Consider the following 21,471-nt stretch of genomic DNA (forward strand, 5'->3'; position numbering starts at 1 on the left):
CCTTTCCTAAATTGTCTTTCGTGATACTGGAAATGTATCCATTCATTTTCTGTCAGCAATCGTTCATAATCCGTGAACTCAGTAGATGGAATGTTGCAGGCCGACGGTAGATGGTCTGGGGTAGAATCCAGGGCCCGTATTCATAAAGATTCTAAGAATCCTCTCAGAAAACTCTTAATTTAGCTTAAAAACTTTTACATAGGAGTCTTAGCTTAAGAGCAATTCGGGACCGATCTGAGAGCAACTCTGAGTAAGGAAAAGACAAAAACTTTCATCTTAGTAAGGAGGCGGGGTTGACCCCGTTGCTATGTATGACACAATCTTTTGAAGACTGTGATTGGTTGGTTGTCCAAGAAGGGAAAAAAAAGTGATTTTAAGTATAGCCTAAGCCTTCACTTTGAAATTACATGCGTAATTTTTCCTATTTGACCGTTCTCACACACACACACACACACACACATTATATATGTGTATATAAATCCTTTTTATTTTTATTTATGGTATGGTAATAATGTATCATGCATGCTGTTAATTTCCTATAAGGTATATGCTTGGCTTAGAATGATAAAAAATGATCCACTCTTTCCAATTACACTGATTGCTGGCATGTCTATTTAAGTGGTGGTTTGAATGTTGGTTTTAATGTATCAAACATGGAATTTTCCCAGTTGCCAAATATCGTAATGTAGTGATTACTTTCATTTCTGGCGCTATGGCATTTCTGTGTTGTGTCGGAGATGTTAGCGTGTCTCTAATAAGATCAGTCACAAACATGATCCCTGCACGATCTAATCTATAGCGTCTTATTAACTCACTGTTATTCATTGTCTGCAACACATTTCTTCTCCCTCTTCGTCTTTCTGCCATTTTCTCCTCTGCTAAAGAAACTCTTAAGCCTCTTAAAAGTCCTCGTCCGTGCTCCTAACAATTTTGACCTTAAGAGCTCTTTTAAGGGTTAAGATGCTTTCTGAATTACTTTTTTCTTTACTAGGATTTTTTCTTTAATTTTAAGAGTAAACGCCCACATTTCTAAGAATTTTCTTAGAATTGTGTCACTAGGAGCTACTTTTTGCATTAAGATTCTTTATGAATACGGGCCCAGGACTTGCCGGCGGTGTTTGTAAATTTTACCGCTCTGTATCGCCTGTTTAAAGGCTAGTTTGATGGATGTTATCAAACACATAACAATGAGTGCTGTGCGTAAAATCATGTCAGAAAATTCTCTACATTTACGACGGCAGTTACGACGGGTGCTGTTGCTGTCTGCTACACACACACACACACACACACACACACACACACACACACACACACCCTATGTATGTATAAACACAGCAAACAGATTATGGTGCATGTATTTATGTCAATGTTCATATGTGTTCAACACAACATAGCCTACAGTAAGTAAAAACACTTACCTTAGAGTTTGTGTTAAATGCCACACATCCTGTGATCCGCAGTGTCCGTTAAAAGTTGAAAACGCACAGGATAACAGTTAAGTGAATATTGTGATTTGGTTTGCCGTTTCGGTCTTACCTTGTTACTTCAACTGTAGCTACTGTAAAAAGAAAAAGCCTGGGCCCGTATTCATAAAGATTCTAAGAATCCTCTAAGAAAACTCTTAATTTAGCTTAAAAACTTTTACGTAGGAGTCTTAGCTTAAAAGCGATTCGGGACCGATCTGAGAGCAACTCTGAGTAAGGAAAAGACAAAAACTTTCATCTTAGTAAGGAGGCGGGGTTGACCCCGTTGCTATGTATGACACAATCTTTTGAAGACTGTGATTGGTTGGTTGTCCAAGAAGGGAAAAAAAAGTGATTTTAAGTATAGGGTCTATTCTAAGCCTTCACCTTGAAATTACATGCGTCATTTTTCCTATTTGACCGTTCTCACACACACACACACACACACACACATTATATATGTGTATATAAATCCTTTTTTTTTATTTACCATGCTGTTAATTTCCTATAAGGTATTTGCTTGGCTTAGAATGATAAAAATTGTTCCACTCTTTCCAATTACACTGATTGCTGGCATGTCTATTTAAGTGGTGGTTTGAATGTTGGTTTTAATGTATCAAACATGGAATTTTCCCAGTTGTCAAATATCGTAATGTAGTGATTACTTTCATTTCTGGCGCTATGGCATTTCTGTGCTGTGTCGGAGATGTTAGCGTGTCTCTAATAAGATCAGTCACAAACATGATCCCTGCACGATCTAATCTATAGCGTCTTATTAACTCACTGTTATTCACTGTCTGCAACACATTTCTTCTCCCTCTTCGTCTTTCTGCCATTTTCTCCTCTGCTAAAGAAACTCTTAAGCCTCTTAAAAGTCCTCGTCCGTGCTCCTAACAATTTTGACCTTAAGAGCTCTTTTAAGAGTTAAGATGCTTTCTGAATTACTTTTTTCTTTACTAGGATTTTTTCTTTAATTTCAAGAGAAAACGCCCACATTTCTAAGAATTTTCTTAGAATTTTGTCACTAGGAGCTACTCTTTGCATTAAGATTCTTTATGAATACGGGCCCTGGTCTATAATTCTCTCTCATTCAGTGTCTAATATTGTAAAACCTGACGCAGCACAAACGGAAATTTTACCGGCACAAACCATCACAAACAAACGAGACTATTTTGGGTGAATTTGGAGCATGTGGGGTTCTGAGTGACCTCAGAATGAGTTAAAAATATTATTTTAATATCTAAAAAACCGAAACGGCTCAAACTAAACTTTTTACTGCACAAACCAGCATTGGGTTTGCGTTGCGTTGGGTGGAGGGCAGTGGTGTAGTGGTAAAAAAAGAGGTGGGTAAACTATAAATTCTGGTGGACCACAACTTGGTCACCCGCTAAAGTGGGCCACTGCCTACCGGTGTATGTGTATCCTGATGACATCGCTATAGGCTATCATTTGATGGTACTACCAAGGGTATCACTGGTTGTTCCCTCATCATAGGTCACACAATCACTATTTAATTCATACATTAATCTAAGTTCTTGTTAAAGAGACTCAAAAAGGAATAATATGGTTGAAATCTATAAAGTTTACTAAATGACAAAACAGAGAGAACAAAAATATTTAAGAGAGATCGAGAGGGAGGCTTATATCCAGGGCTTCCAATGCAATGCACTTGTGCATAATGATTAGGGATTTGGGATTATTTCCATAGTCGATTAATCTGTTGAATATTTCCTTGATTAATTGATTAGTTGTTTGGTCTATCAGAAAAATGTGGATCAGCGTTTCCCTGTAGAGGGAAAAGTCTTTAACCTGGTGCAGGCTTGATTCCCTCTGAATCTCTTGTACAGTTGGGTTTTGACATGCTCCCTACATTAAACCAGCTGCCTGTAATGAATAATAAAAAAAAAAAATCGCTTTTTTTGCATCATTTTAATGATTTCCTGTTGCGGCTGCGATAAAGTTTCATTCTCGCGCAGCTTGTTTAGTAACTTCACGAGCGTGTGTTTTCTGCTACGTGTGTGTGCCGTTCTCTTTGTTCCGTGTGTGTTTGTGTGTGTGTGTATGTTGGCGCGCTGTGCTCTCTTCTCCGTGTTTGCGCTGTGCGTTCTGCTCTGTCCTTAACGGCCCAAATGCTGAAATCATGTACCGATCCGCGATCACACACTGGAAAAGCAAAGTCCGCTCAAATAACGTGAAATTTAGAGGTGGATAAACGCAATGTAGAGGTGGATAAACGCACTTTGGAGGTGGGCAAACGCTATTTCCGAATTTTTGGAGGTGTGTAAACGGCGTTTACGTGTGTTTAGCCTCCACTACATCCCTGGTGGAGGGCCAACTTTACCCATGTGACAAAAGCTTGTTCGGCTGTGCAGACCGATCAGTGGCTGACTTGAGCAGTGCATGCCGGTTAGAAATTATGTCCTACTTGAGACAGCGCTGACACCACGTGACTGTGACATATACCATCAAAGTACGGCAAGAGTGATTCGAGAGCAGTCGGAGGACTCAGCCAGCGCAGCTTCTCCAGAGCGGCTGCATGAGCTCTGATGATGACAGCTTTTCTTTAACGAACTATCACATGTGTTTCGTGTTTATTCTCACACCTGCAGTTCCACTAATGCTCTCAAATCTGTTTTAAAAACAGTAAAGCTCTTTTCATGCAGTCACGATGTTATAATGTGTCATGTTTATAAAAATAAAACTGAATAAAAAACATAGACACCACTACATTGATAGTATAAGCTAATTTTTAACTTTATTTGTGTGCAAACAAGCGCTGTATTAAGCAGTACTTATAAAGTATTGAATGAAAATGTCTCTGAAGAGTTTCATCACTTCAGCTGTGATAAAGTATTCAAACAGCAGTTCAGTGTCTGTAACGGACAAGTCTAATATAGTGTTAGTTAGCGTGATAAAAGAGCCTGATTTGCTGAGAACAATCTGTGATATTCATAAAATAATGTGCCCCCATATGTTTGATTAAAGTCTGCAATCATAACTTTGCATAAATCGAGTTCTTCCCGGCGATTGGGAAATGTTTGGCAAATATTGTCTCTGTAAATGTCGAAGGATCAGCAGTTTTTAAGAAAACTGCCACGTCACCGCAGTCCACTATTTGTCACTCTGCCGCTGGTGAAGGGAGCAACAGAGTAACTAAGTTATATCCTTACCTTGAATGAAGTTTGATCTTAGTAGAGGGGACACATTAACAGTGGCTGGTGGAACAAAGCACCTCCCGAAAACTTGAAAACCTATTCTAAAAACTTGAACGGCAGTAGGAGGAGATCGTCTCTCCTCAGATTGCTGTTTTTAGCCCCGGGAAGGAGAACTGCCACGCGCTGGCTTCCTACACACGGGTCTCGATCCGCTCGGGCCTGGGGCTTGAGAACGGCTGTCAGAGTCGGTGAGTTCAAAATTCTGTGTCGTTATGGCTGCAGTCGAGACACGGGTGAGTGAATGCCGGCGTCAGTTTCTGCGAATGTAGTAATGGGTGTTAACCGGGCTTAAATACTCCATATGTAGAGTAGTGATTGGCTAGATCTGTGGTTAATGAATGACGTGATTAATGAATGACGTGATATTAGAGTCTTCCCTGAGAACTTGCGCTAGAGCTTCCATTTCTAGGCAGGTCTGGACTCCCATAAATACTCACACATAGAGTACAGACACACACACACATACAAGAGCACAGAAATTTGTTGTCAGCGCTTCCCTGCGATTTCATCAGTCAAACAGTTTCGCAACTGATGTAGGATGTCTGAAAGGGGGACTGTGTTAGCTGAGGTCCAGTGGTGTGACGCATGAGCACATACCCGACTTTTCTTATTTCAAAATATATTTATTGGCATTTTGTGCAAATACAACATCGTGTATATATAAAAATTTAATGAATCACAGCTCCGCTTTTCTAAAAAAAAAAATAAAAAAAAAATTATATATATATATATATATATATATATATATATATATATATACAGTATATATATATATAGAGAGAGAGATAGAGATTATAGAGAGATATATGGTATATATAGAGAGATTAATGGTATCAATATAATTTAAAAAAGGTCTCCATGTTTTATGAAAGGTTTTTAAAGACCCTTTCAAAGACAAACTGATTTTTGAAGAAAACCTGATTTGTTTTTTTCAAAGTTTCAAATATTTTAGACCAAAACTCTGTCAGACCTGGACAGGACCGGAACATGTGAGTGTGATTGGCTGGAGATTGTTTGCACCTATTGCAACTGTCACTTCTGTCTGGGTATATTTTGGCTCTGTGAAGAATCTTGCATTAGATCAAACTGTGCCGGGCACAAATAGAGGAAGAATGTACTAAATCAATTATATAATCCCACTCTATCTAAGTATAGTGACCCCCAGCTCTTGTTCCCAAGTATGTTTGAGTGAAGTAGAGGGGCCAGGATTTAATGAATCTATTAATTCATAAATGACAGAGATTAACCCAAGTGTGGACACCTTTCTTTCTCTTAGCTCAGACAGAAATGGGTAGAATTTTAGAATCAGGAGGAAAATTAGAAAACTGGGGAAACTGATTTTGTACAAAATGTCTGATCTAAAAGAAGCGAAAAAGATCCGTTTTATGAAGTTAAAACTTTTCTGACAATTCTGAAAAGGATAAAAATATTCCTTTATCATAAAGACTTCTCAATGGTACTAGGATCCGTATAAGACCAGTCACAAAAAACTGGATCAGAACATGATGGTAGAAAAGATAAATGGTTTACTATAGGAGCCAGAGCAGATGGTCTGATTAACCCAATATGCTTCCTAAATTGAACCCGTATTTTTGGTAAAGCGAGGTCCCCTTTGGACTTTGGGAGTTCGAGTACAATTTTCCTAATCTGTGCACACTTGCCACCCCACAAAAAAAGTGTGACAAAAGTAGAGTGACAAAAATTACTTGTTAAAGAGAATGAGTATATGCTGGAAGAGATATAAAAATGTGCGTAAAATTGTCCTTTTAACCAAGTTAATACGGCCAATTAACGAGATAGGAAGAGAGGACCACTTACCTATACCTGCCTTATAAACATCAATTAAAGAATTAAAACATGTTCTAGAGATATCTTTGTGATCTTAGTGATGAATACGCCTAGATATCTTAATCCTTCTTGAGACCACTATAAAAGTATGTTGGGAAAGTGGGAAAGGGAAAGTATGTTGGGAAAGTGGGAAAGGGAAAGTATGTTGGGAAAGTGTCTCAGCTGTTAAATTGACAGGGAACAATCAGCTCTTTTGAAGATATAATTTGTGACCAGAGTTTGCCAAATGATACAAAAATCTTGAGGATTGGTGGTAACGATGAAATTGGGTTAGCTATATATAAAAGAAGGTCGTCTGCATAAAGGGACTGTTTATAAGAGGTTCAAAACCAGGTAATGCCCTCAAACTTCTCCTCACTTCACAACCAAATGGCCAAATAGCCAAAGCAAATAATAGAGGCGAAAGGGGAAAACCTTTGAGTGTGCCTTGATGAAGGGGAAAGGCTTTAGAAAGTGTTGCATTGGTTTGCACAGATGCTACAGGGGAGGAGTATAGTAATCGATTCTAAGATAAAAAATTGGAGCTGAAACCAAATTTATTTTAAAAAAAATAAAAAATACTCCCACTCTACCCTGTCGAATGCCTTCTCAGCATCAATGATGGTATTAAAAAGTCTTCTGGTATTATTAAATGAGTGTCTCCCAGTCATGAAACCTGTCTGGTCAGGGAAACAACAGCAGGCAACGCTTGCTGAAGGTGAAGGGCAAGAACCTTACATAGAATTCCACATTTAACAATGAAATTGGCCTGTAGCTACTGCAAAGCAGTGGATCTTTATCTTTCTTAAGCAACAATGAAATGGATGCCTCAGACATGGTTGTTAGGAGCCGGCCTGAAAGAAAGGCCTCATTATATACTCTTTGTAGAATTGGGGCTAAAATGGAGGAAAAAAGTCTATAAAATATGATGGTAAAGGCATCAGGGCAGGGAGATTTGCCATTGAATTGAAATCAATTGCCTCTTATATTTCTGTGGTAGACACAGGCCTGCCCAAATCATTTGTGGGGCCATCGTTAACGCAGGGGAATTTTAGTTGATCAGAAGTTTGGGCCATTCCACATTTTTGAGTTACATGTTTACTTCGTTTGGTGTGTCGGGCGCCTCAGCTATCATGTTCGCTTGGATGTTTTTGTTGTTTTACTTGCCTTTTTAGATGGGTACTGTTATTCAAAAGTTGTCTTGTTAGTTTGTGTAGTGTGTCAGGTAAAAGTCGGTGGGGTAGTTAAAGGACACTGAATGGGGAAGTCCATTACTCCATTACACTGCTCACCGGAAACCCCCATACATGGCTTTTCTAACACAACTGAAAAGCTTCAGGATATTTCTCAGTAATGAGGCAGTAACGTCGCTGTTCTTAAACCCTCATGAGTCTGAGGAGTTTCTGGACCCTGGAGAATAAAATAGGCTTATGATCGGAGAGCAGAACATCTGAGAACACAATATCAGTGGCATCGAGCCCGTAAGATAGTACGAGATCCAGCGTGTGGCCCTGAATATGAGTAGAGTCGTTGATCCTCTGCGATAGATCAAAAGCATCTATTAGACTAAGAAACTCCTGCGACAAGGAGTTTGACACACAGCAAACATGAATATTAATATGATGACCAGAAACAAGCAAACATCTAATAAACACACTCACTCACAGCCCAAAAACACACACCCCAAAAACACACACCCCATCAGACACACACACACACACACACACACGTATGTTAAATTTCTAAGTTCAGTCGTTACATGATTTCTCTATTATACTTTTTTATTATTATTATTGATTTATTTTATTTTATTATTGATTTATGTTATTATTATAATTTTTGCTTTATCTACCCATGAATATATATAATGTTATTTTTATTTTACTGTACATAGATGTACATGTTGTTTTAATGCTTTGGCAATACAAAATGTAATTGTCATGCCAGTAAAGTTTTCTGAATTGAATATAATTTAATTGAGAGAGAGATTGTGTGAGTGTGTTTGTGTGTGAGTGAGTGTGTGGAGTGTATCGGTTTGTGTGTGTGAGAGTGTGTGTCTGGTTGTGTCTTTACTGATTAACTGTTTGTGTTTTCTAGTGTGGATCATGGAGGAGAGATCAGGATTACAGCAGGACCATACAAATGTACGTCTACACACTCTCTCTCTCTCTCTCTCTCTCTCTCTCTCTCTCTCTCTCTCTCTCTCTCTCTCTCTCTCTCTCTCTCTCCCTCTCTCTCTCTCTCTCTCTCTCTCTCTCTCTCTCTCTCTCTCTCTCTCTCTCTCCCTCTCTCTCCCTCCCTCTCTCTCCCTCTCTCTCTCTCTCTCTCTCTCTCCCTCCCTCTCTCTCCCTCCCTCTCTCTCCCTCTCTCTCCCTCTCTCTCTCTCTCTCTCTCTCTCTCTCTCAAATTCAAATTCAAATGAGCTTTATTGGCATGACTTGTACAGTATTGCCAAAGCATTGGCCATTACATAAATGGACATTACATACACAAATAATCAATAAATTCAATAAATCAATCAATCAGTAAACAAATGCATGAATACATTTATATATATACTATATATAAAAAATAAAAAAAAACACCTATGTACATTTGTACCAACATTCAGACAAGATGAGAATGATTCTGACTTTAGTTTTGTCCACTGGCTGACTCTCTGAGTTTGTGGCAGGCCGTCACATATTTTGCTGCTGTTGTGATTGAGCTGGAGTTCTCTCCCAGAATATGCTTTAATTTTTCTGAATTTGGTAGTGCCATAAAATTTGGTTCTAGTTGTTGGAATCTAGTGAAATAGTCCGATCTAATGCTGTGATAGTGATCACAGTGTATCAGGAAGTGTTCCTCTGTCTCCACCTCTCTCTCAGAGCACAGTGAACACAGCCTCTGCTCTCTCGGCTGCCATCTCTGCCTGTGCCGGCCTCTCTCTACAGCCAGACTGTGGTCACACACACACACACACACACACACACACACACACACACACACACACACACACACACACACACACACACACACACACACACACACACACACACACACACACACACACACACACACACACACACACACACACACCTCTCTCTACAGCCAGACTGTGGTCACTCACTCACACACACACACACACACACACACACACACACACACACACACACACACACACACACACACACACACACACACACACACACACACACACCTCTCTCTACAGCCAGACTGTGGTCACTCAGCCTGTACTTGGTCAGGGTCTTTCTCACTTTATGCTCTTTCACACAGCTCAGGTATTCTGCTGGTTTATAATCTCTTTTCAGGAGTAAATAGAGTTCCATCTTCTTTTGTGATTTAGTAGCATCTTTCCAATAGGTAATGTAATTTTGTTTTTGTAATTTAATAATTTGGTTGGGCCAGATAGTGCTGTGCTGGTCTGGCTGTAGTTTCAGCATGAGCTGAGAGAGTGCGCTCCGGTGCCGGTTCTGCTCCAGACACCGCAGGGCCTCAGCCTGGTATGAGCTCGGGTCACTGCGCTCCGGTGCCGGTTCTGCTTCTGACACCGCAGGGCTTCAGCCTGGTATGAGCTCGGGTCACTGCGCTCCGGTGCCGGTTCTGCTCCTGACACCGCAGGGCCTCAGCCTAGTATGAGCTCGGGTCACTGCGCTCCGGTGCCGGTTCTGCTCCTGACACCGCAGGGCCTCAGCCTGGTATGAGCTCGGGTCACTGCGCTCCGGTGCCGGTTCTGCTCCTGACACCGCAGGGCCTCAGCCTGGTATGAGCTCGGGTCACTGCGCTCCGGTGCCGGTTCTGCTCCTGACACCGCAGGGCCTCAGCCTGGTATGAGCTCGGGTCACTGCGCTCAGGTGCCGGTTCTGCTCCTGACACCGCAGGGCCTCAGCCTGGTATGAGCTCGGGTCACTGCGCTCCGGTGCCGGTTCTGCTCCTGACACCGCAGGGCCTCAGCCTGGTATGAGCTCGGGTCACTGCGCTCCGGTGCCGGTTCTGCTCCTGACACCGCAGTGCCTCAGCCTGGTATGAGCTCGGGTCACTGCGCTCCGGTGCCGGTTCTGCTCCTGACACCGCAGGGCCTCAGCCTGGTATGAGCTCGGGTCACTGCGCTCCGGTGCCGGTTCTGCTCCTGACACCGCAGGGCCTCAGCCTGGTATGAGCTCGGGTCACTGCGCTCCGGTGCCGGTTCTGCTCCTGACACCGCAGGGCCTCAGCCTGGTATGAGCTCGGGTCACTGCGCTCCGGTGCCGGTTCTGCTCCTGACACCGCAGGGCCTCAGCCTGGTATGAGCTCGGGTCACTGCGCTCCGGTGCCGGTTCTGCTCCTGACACCGCAGGGCCTCAGCCTGGTATGAGCTCAGGTCACTGCGCTCCGGTGCCGGTTCTGCTCCTGACACCGCAGGGCCTCAGCCTGGTATGAGCTCGGGTCACTGCGCTCCGGTGCCGGTTCTGCTCCTGACACCGCAGGGCCTCAGCCTGGTATGAGCTCGGGTCACTGCGCTCCGGTGCCGGTTCTGCTCCTGACACCGCAGGGCCTCAGCCTGGTATGAGCTCGGGTCACTGCGCTCCGGTGCCGGTTCTGCTCCTGACACCGCAGGGCCTCAGCCTGGTATGAGCTCGGGTCACTGCGCTCCGGTGCCGGTTCTGCTCCTGACACCGCAGGGCCTCAGCCTGGTATGAGCTCGGGTCACTGCGCTCCGGTGCCGGTTCTGCTCCTGACACCGCAGGGCCTCAGCCTGGTATGAGCTCGGGTCACTGCGCTCCGGTGCCGGTTCTGCTCCTGACACCGCAGGGCCTCAGCCTGGTATGAGCTCGGGTCACTGCGCTCCGGTGCCGGTTCTGCTCCTGACACCGCAGGGCCTCAGCCTGGTATGAGCTCGGGTCACTGCACTCCGGTGCTGGTAGAATTTCACAGCTCTTTTCTGGATAGTGATCAGCAGGGGGTATTGTCCTAATTCAGCTCTGCACGAGTTGTTTGGTGTCGCTCTGTTTACTTTTAGGATGCTTTTACAAATTTGGGTTTGCAGAGTTTCGATTTCTTCATTTTCCCATTTTGAGAAATCTCGGGTTTTGAGAGGTCCCCATATCTCGCTGCCATACAGAGCAATGGGTTCAATTATTGCTTTTAGGAGTTTTAGCCAGGTTTGAATTGGAATTTCATGTCGAATAGTGTTTTTAATCATGTAGAAGACTCTCATTGCTTTTGCTTTCAGTTCATTCACAGCCAGATTAAAGTTCCCTGTTGAACTCAGCTTTAGTCCCAGATATGTGTATTCGTGGGTGTGTTGGAGGACTTGGTTTCCTGGGGGCTGTTCCATAAACCAAGATTAGAGTATAAGCCAGGCTTATTTCGGTTAGTCAGGCTTATTTTTGGTAGATTCGGTTTCATAAAGCAAACTTTAAAAAGTTCAAACTCAGTTACCCTGGCAACTTATGCTGGGAAACTAGCCTGGTCCAGGGCAGGCTAACTGTCAGGCTAAGCCTCAGCTGTTACACAGATCCTCTAACACTGACCGACAAGAACACAATGATATTACCACTGACACTCTCTCATACCATTATTGGACTTTATTAACCATTATTAGTCCAAACATAAATACACAGTATAAAGAAAATCAACTTAAATAAGGCTACAATGATAAATTAGACAATATAGACTTATGAATACATTTCTCTCTGGTTTGTTTGGCAGCTGTAGTACATGTTTATGATTATTAGAAGAACATTAGAACACAATCTAAAAAAAAGCTTTGTAAAGCAGAAGTTAAAATCACAACATTAAAAATAAATAATTACAAAAGCACAGTATGAATTTTAACTGGTAAGATGAATCTGAGCTTAGTAATTGACAGTATATTAGCCTACATTTGAATATATCATAAAAATACACTTGTAGGTTTAAAACTCTAAATAAGGCACATCTAATGTCCAAATAACAAATATTTTAGCATATATATATATATATATATATATATATATATATGTATGTGTGTGTGTGTGTGTGTGTGTGTGTGTGTGTATATATATATATATATATATATATATAATGTACTTTATTATGTCTTTCAATTCAAACACATTTAACACAATTATACAAATTGACAGTTCCTTTAAAGACATCATATTTTCCCCCAATAAATATTCCTTATTTTTCCTTCTACTTTTTTTCTTTTGTGATAATACCCACCAACACACATGATTAGAACAATAACCAAGAAGTACATAGTTAGACACTTTTACATATGATTTAAGGGGGAAAAGACAAAAAACAATAAATAAATATTAATAAAAATGTAACATTCACATATTTATATCAAACTCTTATAATGACACATACTTCCTAATTAATATTATTTGAATATCAAATATTCAATATAAAATAAGCAAATAAATAAAATAACAAATAACTAGCCTAGAAATAAAAGGGAGGGAGGGTTATATAAAAATGTAGTTAATGTAGACTAATATATATTCCTTTATTTTATGGAATATTCTTTGATTTTGGAGTTGCACATATCTTTTCAAAATGTATACATTTGCTCTTAATTTCATGTTATCCTCTTCATAATGTAAAGTACATTAAGAATATATTATATTATATTTATAATATATAAAAAATACATTCCAAAAAATGATTGCATTAAAAGCTGTAATTCTCAGCATTCTAAATAAATATACCTCATCTTTATTAAGTAGCATAGGTCCTATACCCAAAACTATATTTTGTATCTTTATATATTTAGTGTCTTTAAAAAAATCTTCCCTGAATTAGGCTACTTCTGTTCACTAAAGTACTTCTGTTCGCTAGAAGTTCACTGCAACTTATCCAACATCCTAAAGATAAATTATTATAATTAGAAGATATTTCTAGTGTTATAAAATATCGCATATTAATTTTCCAAGCAAAATGTATATTTTAGTCCGAATTATTGCGCTCCTATTTGCCGCGCATGCGCGCAGAGGCGCTCGTTCAATATGAAGATTAGCAGCAAAATAGATACATTTGCATGACTTTCTAACATTTACAGATGGAGAATATAACTGTAAAATGTAAGTTTTGCACTGAGAAAAAAAAAAAATCATGTCACAAACGCATAAAACAGCACAAAATATAGGCTGTTTGATGGTGGATCGATTTGATCCACGATCGACCTCTAGGGCTGCTTAAGAAACGCGTGCACACGCAATTATCTAGACTTGATAAACCTGGATCAAATTAGTGAGATTGCGTGAACTTCAATTACCTTTTATGGAACCACTTTAGCCCCAATTTATTTGTTAGGCTCATTCAAGTCCGGTTTTGGAGTTTAATCCCCGCTTTTCTAAGCGGCTTTTATGGAACAGCCCCCTGCTCTGAAGATGTATTTATTTTCCGTACACCTGGATCTATTTTGAAAAATCATTATTTTTGTTTTAGCGAAGTTAATTTTGAGAGCCCACGCTAGACTGAATGTCTCTACGACGTCGAGGAGCTGTTGTAGTCCCTCTTTTGTTTCTGACAGAATGACTAGATCATCTGCAAAGAGGAGACATCTGACCTCTGAGTCCGTCAGGGTTGGGCCGGGGGCAGTGGAGGTATTCAAGGCTTTGGCTAATTCATTTATATAGATGTTAAATAGAGTGGGGCTCAATGGGCAACCTTGTCTGACTCCTTGATTTTGGGGGAAAAATTCTGTTCGACTATTCCCTATTTTTACAGCACATGTGTTGTTTTTTTACATGGTGTTTATCAGATCAAATGTTTTCCCTCCAATCCCATTTTCCAGCAGTTTTAGGAAGAGTCCTTCGTGCCAGATCGAGTCGAAAGCCTTCTCAAAGTCAATAAAACAAGCGAAGACTTTAGATTTATTTTGGTATACATGTTTATCGATGATGGTGTGGAGGGTGTAGATGTGGTCAGATGTTCTGTGTTTGGGCAGAAAACCAATCTGACTTTTGTCCAGAATTTTGTGTGTTTTGAGAAAGTTCTGCAGTCTTACATTAATAATCGAACAGAATATTTTCCCCAGGTTGCTATTAACACATATGCCTCGGTAATTGTTTGGCTCATATTTGTCTCCTTGTTTAAAGATCGGTGTAATCAGGCCTTGGTTCCAGGAGTCGGGGAAATATCCTACACTCAAAACTATGTTGAATAATTTGATTATTGCGGTTTTGAATTTGTCGTTGGTGTATTTGATCATTTCATTTAATATTCCATCAATGCCGCATGCCTTGTTGGGTTTTAAAGCATGTAGTCTCTCTGTAAGCTCATCTACAGTGATTGGGAAATCTAGGGGGTTCTGGTTGTCTTTATTTTTTTCTTTCAGGATTTCTAATTTGGTTTTTAATTCATTTCGAGCAGGATTTGTTTCAGGTGTTTTGTACAGATTTTCAAAGTGTGTCCTCCATATGTCCCCGTTCTGAATGGCCAGTTCCTCCTGCTGTGGTCTATAGAGAGTGTTCCAGTTGTTCCAGAAGTTACTGGTATTTATGGACTGGTATTATTTACTGAAATAATTGTTCTGTGTGTTTTTCCTTTTTTACTCTTAGAGTTTGTTTGTACAGTCTAAGAGCTTCATGATACTGATGGCGTAGTTCTTCATTGTCAGGATCTCTGTGTTTTTGATTTGAAAGATTTCGTACAGTTGTTCGGATATGTTTGCACTCACTGTCAAACCACGTTTCGTTGGTGTTTTTTGGTTTCCTTTTTGATGATTTCTTTTTCAAATTGCACATGGATGCTGTTTGGTGGAGTATGTTGGTAATGTCACTTAGTGCCAGATTTATGCCTAATTTATTTTGTGAATATGTGTTAGTTATAAATTTGTCTAATAATAATTTGATAGTTTGGCTTTCTATTGCATTTTGATAGTTTTCTGTGCTGTTTTTTGTCCACTTGTAGGGCTGTTGCAGCTTCAGTAAATGGGAGGGCTGTCTGCGTGATTCATTGGTATGAGTTTGTCTTAAATATAGCGTAATTTTACAGTGGTCTGACAGAGGTGTTTGAGGACTGACTGTGAATGCTCTGAGATGCACTGGGTCAATGTCTGTGATGAAATAATCGACAGTACTGTTGCCCAGGAAAGAATTAAAGGTATAACAACCAAAAGAGTCTCCCCGTATGCGGCCGTTCACTATATACAGGCCCAGTGATCGACAGAGCTCAAGTAGACTTCTCCCACTTCTGTTTGTGAATTGGTCATAATTATTTCTGAGCTGGTATGAGGGCAGAGGGTGGCTGGTGTTTGTATACTTGTCTCCCTTACCCCTTTTCCACCAAGGCAGAACTGGTGCTGGTTCGGAGCCAGAGCCTAGTTTCAAATCGGTTCTTTGTTTTTCCACCGCCAAAGCACCAGCTCCGAACCAGTAAAACTGGTTCTTAAGTAGCACCAAATCATTGCAGGGTCTAGAACGGAGCCAAGAAAGAACCGCTTGCGTCAGAGGCTGGGGGCGGGGTTACCGTGGCCAACAAGACTGAAGAGAAACTTGTGACCGCCATTTTTAAATAGCAGCTAGTCGAGCTAATAGCAGCTCGATTATAATATCCGTCTATGTAAGTTACGGCGAGCTGCACGAACGCGTTGGATTCGCCGTGTTTGGATGCCGATTTATTTTCGCAAACCCATGAGCATCCATAGTAACGCAACGTCTATTATTGTTGATGCCTTGTTCGAGATGCATCGGAGCAGCGTGGACCGATCAGAGCTGCGGGAGTGTTTGGAGATCATACGACTCCTTGTGCTTTTTGATCGCTTTGATTTCATGTGCTGATCGTTCTGCGAGAAGCCGATGCATCTCGAACAAGTCTGGTGTGTTTGTGTTTGGCGCTGCCGTACTAGCGTTGCTGGGCAACGTGATACGTATGCAGTGACGTAAGATATAGCTCTGTTGTGGCTCTCTGGCCGGTGGAAACGCAAACCGGTTCTTAGTAAGCTCGTCAGTCGAACCAACTCCGAACTGGCAATAGCTCTAGCTCTGAACCAGCACCCGGTTCTTGTTGGTGGAAAAGGGGTACCTGTGTGCTGACAAAGTCTGGTTCGTTTCCAGTTCTGGCGTTTAAATCGCCACACATTAACACATTCCCTTTGGTCTGGAAATGGCTAATCTCATCTTGCAGGATGCAGAAGGTGTCTTCACTGTAATAGGGGGACTCGGCTGGGGGGAGGTATATAGCACACAAGAATATGTCCCGGTCTGTGGAGACGATGTCTTTTTGGATTTTTAACCAAATGTAAAATTTTCCGATTTGTATGGTTTTGATTGAGTCTATGAGATTTGCTCTATACCATATCAGCATCCCCCCTGACTCTCTGCCCTGAGTCACCCCTCTTAGTTTCGTTGATGGTAGAACTACTTCCCTAAATCCAGTCGGGCAGCCAGTGGACAAATCCCTAACATTCCATGTTTCCTGCAGTATTATGATGTCAGAATCATGAATTTCCCTTTTAAAGTCTGAATGTTGGCTCTTAATACCAAAAACAGAGGACCTCAGTCCTTGAATATTCCAACATGTGACTTTTAGAGAATATGAGCTCATTAAATAATTACATTTGTTATTTCAAAACAAGACAGACATCAGTATATTGAATTGACAAATCAAGAAGAATATATTAATATTATGATGTATCTAAGAATATAAATTGCATAAACCAAGTAAAATAAATATGCAAAGACATCATATTCATATTAGGCTATATATGTATACACATACACACTCATATATATATACACATATACATACTTTTTTTTTTTTGAATTAATATGAGGTTTCTAAGAATCTGATACAAAATAGACATAAAATAAAAATAAAAATAAATACACATGCATACACATCCATACCTTTTTTTTTTTTTTTTTTTTTAAGAAGAATAAATAATAGGTTTCTAAGAATCTGGTTTAAAATAAATAGAAATAAAACACTCACACCACACACATACACACACACGCATACAGACATGTTCTTGTGTATAATTTTTTTTTTTTGTCACTAACCCATGAGGTGTGAGCACAGCAGAGTCAGCATGTGCTGGATGTGTGAGAGGTCTCTGGATGGAGATGAGGCCGGCTGGCTGTGGATTGTGCTGGGGTGGGTCAGTGATCGGCTGGCTGCTTCAGCGTAGCTCCGGCTGCCCAGATGCTGCTCCAGCTGCTGATGTTCATGTGGATGAGAAGGCGAGGGGGCTGCAGGCCGGGTCATGCGGTGTCTTCCAGGGGGAAACAGAGGGCCTGTCGTGGGGCTCCTCCGGTCAGAGGTGAAGGGGTGGTGTTTTGAGGGGTGTCCCTGCAGTGGCTCTATGGGGTGTCCATGAGGTCGCTGTGGTGCGCTGGAGCTGCGGTTGAGTGCGATGTCCTTCAGGGTTTTGGCGAAGATGGGGATTGCCCTTCTGTGGAGATGGACATGGTCGTAAAGGCTGCTGAGGTTCAGTGTGGGGTGCTGAGCCAGGTGTACGTTGGGCATTAGCGCACAGTCTCTGGATACTCTAGCATTTATATGCCTGATGGTGTCTGGGTGGAAATCAGAGCGCAGTAGCAGGGTGGAGAGGATGATTTTGGAGTTGGGGAAGTTGGAGGTTGCCTTCTCTGTCACATTAATGAGAGCTGTAGCTACTCTCTCTCGCTGAGCTCTGAGGTCGTTGGTGCCGGTGTGGATGATAATGTGGCTGGGGGAACCCAGCTGCTCTTCACACAAGAGCTCCAGGGCCTTCTGTGTGTTTGGGCACCATATTTTCTTTATGTTTGTTCTTGGAAACAGTTTCTTTTCGTCGATGAACTTGCCATTGGAGTCCATGAGGAGTATAATCTGAGGCTGTGACTGCCTGCAGGAGTCGGATGGAGGAGGGCCGCTGGGCTGGGTCTCTGTGGTCGCTGGAGGAGCCGTCTCCTCTGAGCTCTGCTGTTCTCCTCTCTGTGTCGGCTGCTTCTCCACAGCTGACTCTCTGTCCTCTCTCAGCTTTCTCAACTCTTCCCTCATTACAGACAGCTGACTGTTGTACTCCTCTCCCTGGTTTTTCATTTCTTGGGTTTCTTTCTTAAGGATTTCTATTTCTTTCCTGTAATCCGCTTCTTTCTCTGTTGGATCAGTCTCCTTCACTGCTCGATGCATCTCCTCTCTCAGCTGCACCAGCTCCAGCTCCAACTCCCTGAACTTCTCCTTCATGTCGCTGATGATGCTGTGCAGAAGGGAGATCTCCTCACTGTCGTCCCTGGACTGATGGCTGGAGGTCGAGGTGTCTTCTGCACTCTTCTGTGTATTAGGGCTGATCTTGTTCAGCTGAGCTTTCTCTTTAATTTGGAGGAAATCTTTTTCAAATTGTTTCAGCTTCCCCTGAATCATTACAGTCCCATTTTTATATAGGTTAGCTGTTATCGTGACATCTGAATCTGGATCATCTCCTTCTTTAATCTGCAGTTTCCATCCATTACTGATGCCCTTTCTGATCACTGTGGGGTAATGTTGTCTGATCGCTGAGTGCCAGGCTTCTGGGTCTTCTGTATAGAATATGATGTTACTGACCTCTCCGGTCCTGTACAGGTCTGAGTACAGGCTTTCTGGACTGTTCTTGAGGAGATTTTCTTTGTGTCTTTTCTTTAGGATCTCATTGGTAGCTTTGGATGGGGATGTTATGGGTATTGATTCTGTCATTGTTCAAATATTTTGACAGTTGCTGGCAGTTGGTTGTTGTTGTTGTTGTTGTTGTTTTATGAATATGTTAGTATCCACTGGAGTTAGCCCTTTAACTGTAGCTTAATTTGTTCAAACTCAGTTTTTGGGCAAATCTTTTCCCCCAAACAAAGGTAGTTGATTGTAGATATTTTGTATTATATCTCTACTCACTTAGAGTTCTTCTTTCTTCTCTCTGGTGGCAGTTGTGGGACCTTTTAGCCTTCTGTCAGTTAGTTGTCTGCTAGTTGTCTTCTGCTGATTTTTTCTTGATGGATTTAAAGTCCTTTTGTAGTTAATATGTTGCAGAAGGTCTTATTTTGTAGAATTGTATCAAAACTGATTGTCTGTCTTGTCTTAAAACATCATTTAAAAAGCAAAAAATCAGGAGCTCATTTTCTTGCTGCTGTTGCTGAATGGAATCTCTCTCTCTCTCTCTCTCTCTCTCACACACACACACACACACACACACACACACAGGGCCCTATAAAATCCGTTTAATTTTTTTCCCAAATTCCGTTTTTTCCGTTTTAATTTTTGGGAATTCAGTGTTTTTTACCCTTTACTGTTATTTTAGTCGTAAAAAGAGTGTTTTTAATGTTAATGATTAAAATGTACACAAATAAAATAGGAAGGACCCTAAATTTATTGAGGTAACAAACAAAACTCTCATTTTAAGAGGTATTAAATGTGGTTTGGTTTGTTTACATTAGTGAATGTATTAGGCTAACTAACATGAACCACGAGCAAAACATTTGTTACTGTATTTATTAATCTTTTAATTATTATATAAAATTAATAATATTTGAATACAAATTAATATTTATTAATTTGTTAATCTTAGTTAACCCTAACCCTGTATTTTTATTATGTTACTTCACACAGTGCATTACGGTAACTAATGTTAACAAATACAACTTTTCATTTAAATAATGTAGGCTACTACTAAATGGTAAAATTAACATTAATAAAGATTAATAACTGCTGTAGAAGTGCAGTTTATTAATAGTTAATGTTAACTGATCTAGTTAACTAGAGTTTAATAAATGGAACCTTATTGTAAAGTGTTACCGATGTTGTTATACACCGAACCGATTCAGTGTTGGACAGATCAGTTGTTTTAACCATAGATATCATATATAAAGGCTAGATGTCTCGTGCGCACTGCTGGCCAATGGAGGTCGACGTCCGCACGTGGCGGCCATCTTGCCACAGTGTACTCGCTCACTACTTCAATGGTGCATGTACTTTTAAACAGGGACGTGCGGTCAGGGTAGGCAGGGTAGGCAGTGCCTCACCAAAGGAAATGTTGACATTACATTTATTAATTCCAAGAACTTTATTAATTCACCACATTATTAATTGCATTTATTTTATTCCAAATATTAATTTTTGTAACAAAAATTTTCAGGAATACACATATAATATACTCATTTTGCCATTGTTTGCTCCTAAAACCATTGTTTCATGCAGGAAATGCAAGGCCATGGCCATTGAGGCAGAGGTTAGCAGTGCCTCTTTGGTCCATAGAACGTAGTTTACGTAGGTTTGCGCATGCGCAGTCAGTTCTCATGCTGTCTTGAATTATCAACATTGAGGCAGAGACCGAGCTTGCTTCATGTCACGTGATCCACTCGCTCTCACTCAATCCGCGCTTCCCGATCTAGCGGCGCCTAGCGTTGGCTGTCAACAGGCCCGGGGTGGGTAATCGGGAGAATTCCCGGTGGGCCGCTTCACTTTTAAATTTTCTTTTTTCACATTTGTCACGTTAGTTACATTAGGCTACACACGTTCTCCTATAGAGTTGGTTGGGTCCATAGCCCGTCTTTTCCAAAACGTTTTCTCAGGAGTAGGCTACCGCGGCACCGCCGGCGCCTACCGATAGCTGGGCCGGCCCTACTAACGCGTCAGGGAGGATGGATGGGAGGAAGAGGCCAGGAGGTATGGAAGCTTGTTTCCGCTACAGAATAAAACATTTTAAAAGATAATTGCGACTTTTTATCTCACAATTGCGAGTTTACATCTCGCAATCTTGTCATTATTTCTCAGAATTGCGTGAAATAAAGTCGCAATTGCGTGTTATAAAGTCAGAATTGCGAGATATAAAGTCAGAATTGCGTGAAATAAAGTCGCAATTGCTTCTTATAAAGTCTAAGTGAATTATTATTTAACCTTTACATTATTTGTTGAACCATGGCATTAATACAAACTACAATAGTGACTAGGTTGCTTGTCGGTTCGCTGACACCGCGCCGCCTCCCTCTCTTAACGTTACTGTGTCCCGCACAAAACATTTGTTTGTTGTATAAGTCATAAGATAGATG

General features: G+C 41.1%; 1 long non-coding RNA gene and 1 pseudogene across 2 annotated transcripts in view; one reads left to right on the forward strand and one right to left on the reverse strand.

Moving 5' to 3' along the window:
- Positions 1 to 21,471, forward strand: part of LOC309497118 (NACHT, LRR and PYD domains-containing protein 3-like) — a 125,776-nt pseudogene that overhangs the window by 82,601 nt on the left and 21,704 nt on the right. Inside the window, exon 7 of the transcript XR_014211789.1 lies at positions 8,603 to 8,649. The product of XR_014211789.1 is annotated as an NACHT, LRR and PYD domains-containing protein 3-like (transcript). The remainder of the gene's footprint in view (positions 1 to 8,602; positions 8,650 to 21,471) is intronic.
- Positions 8,676 to 10,323, reverse strand: LOC309497141. The gene is made up of 2 exons (XR_014205417.1): positions 9,705 to 10,323; positions 8,676 to 9,426 (listed from the first exon to the last, which is right to left on the reverse strand). It is a non-coding gene; the product is annotated as an uncharacterized lncRNA (long non-coding RNA).

This window comes from Leuciscus leuciscus (genome assembly GCF_965113295.1).
Source record: "Leuciscus leuciscus genome assembly, chromosome: 4".
Taxonomy (NCBI): Eukaryota; Metazoa; Chordata; class Actinopteri; order Cypriniformes; family Leuciscidae; genus Leuciscus; species Leuciscus leuciscus.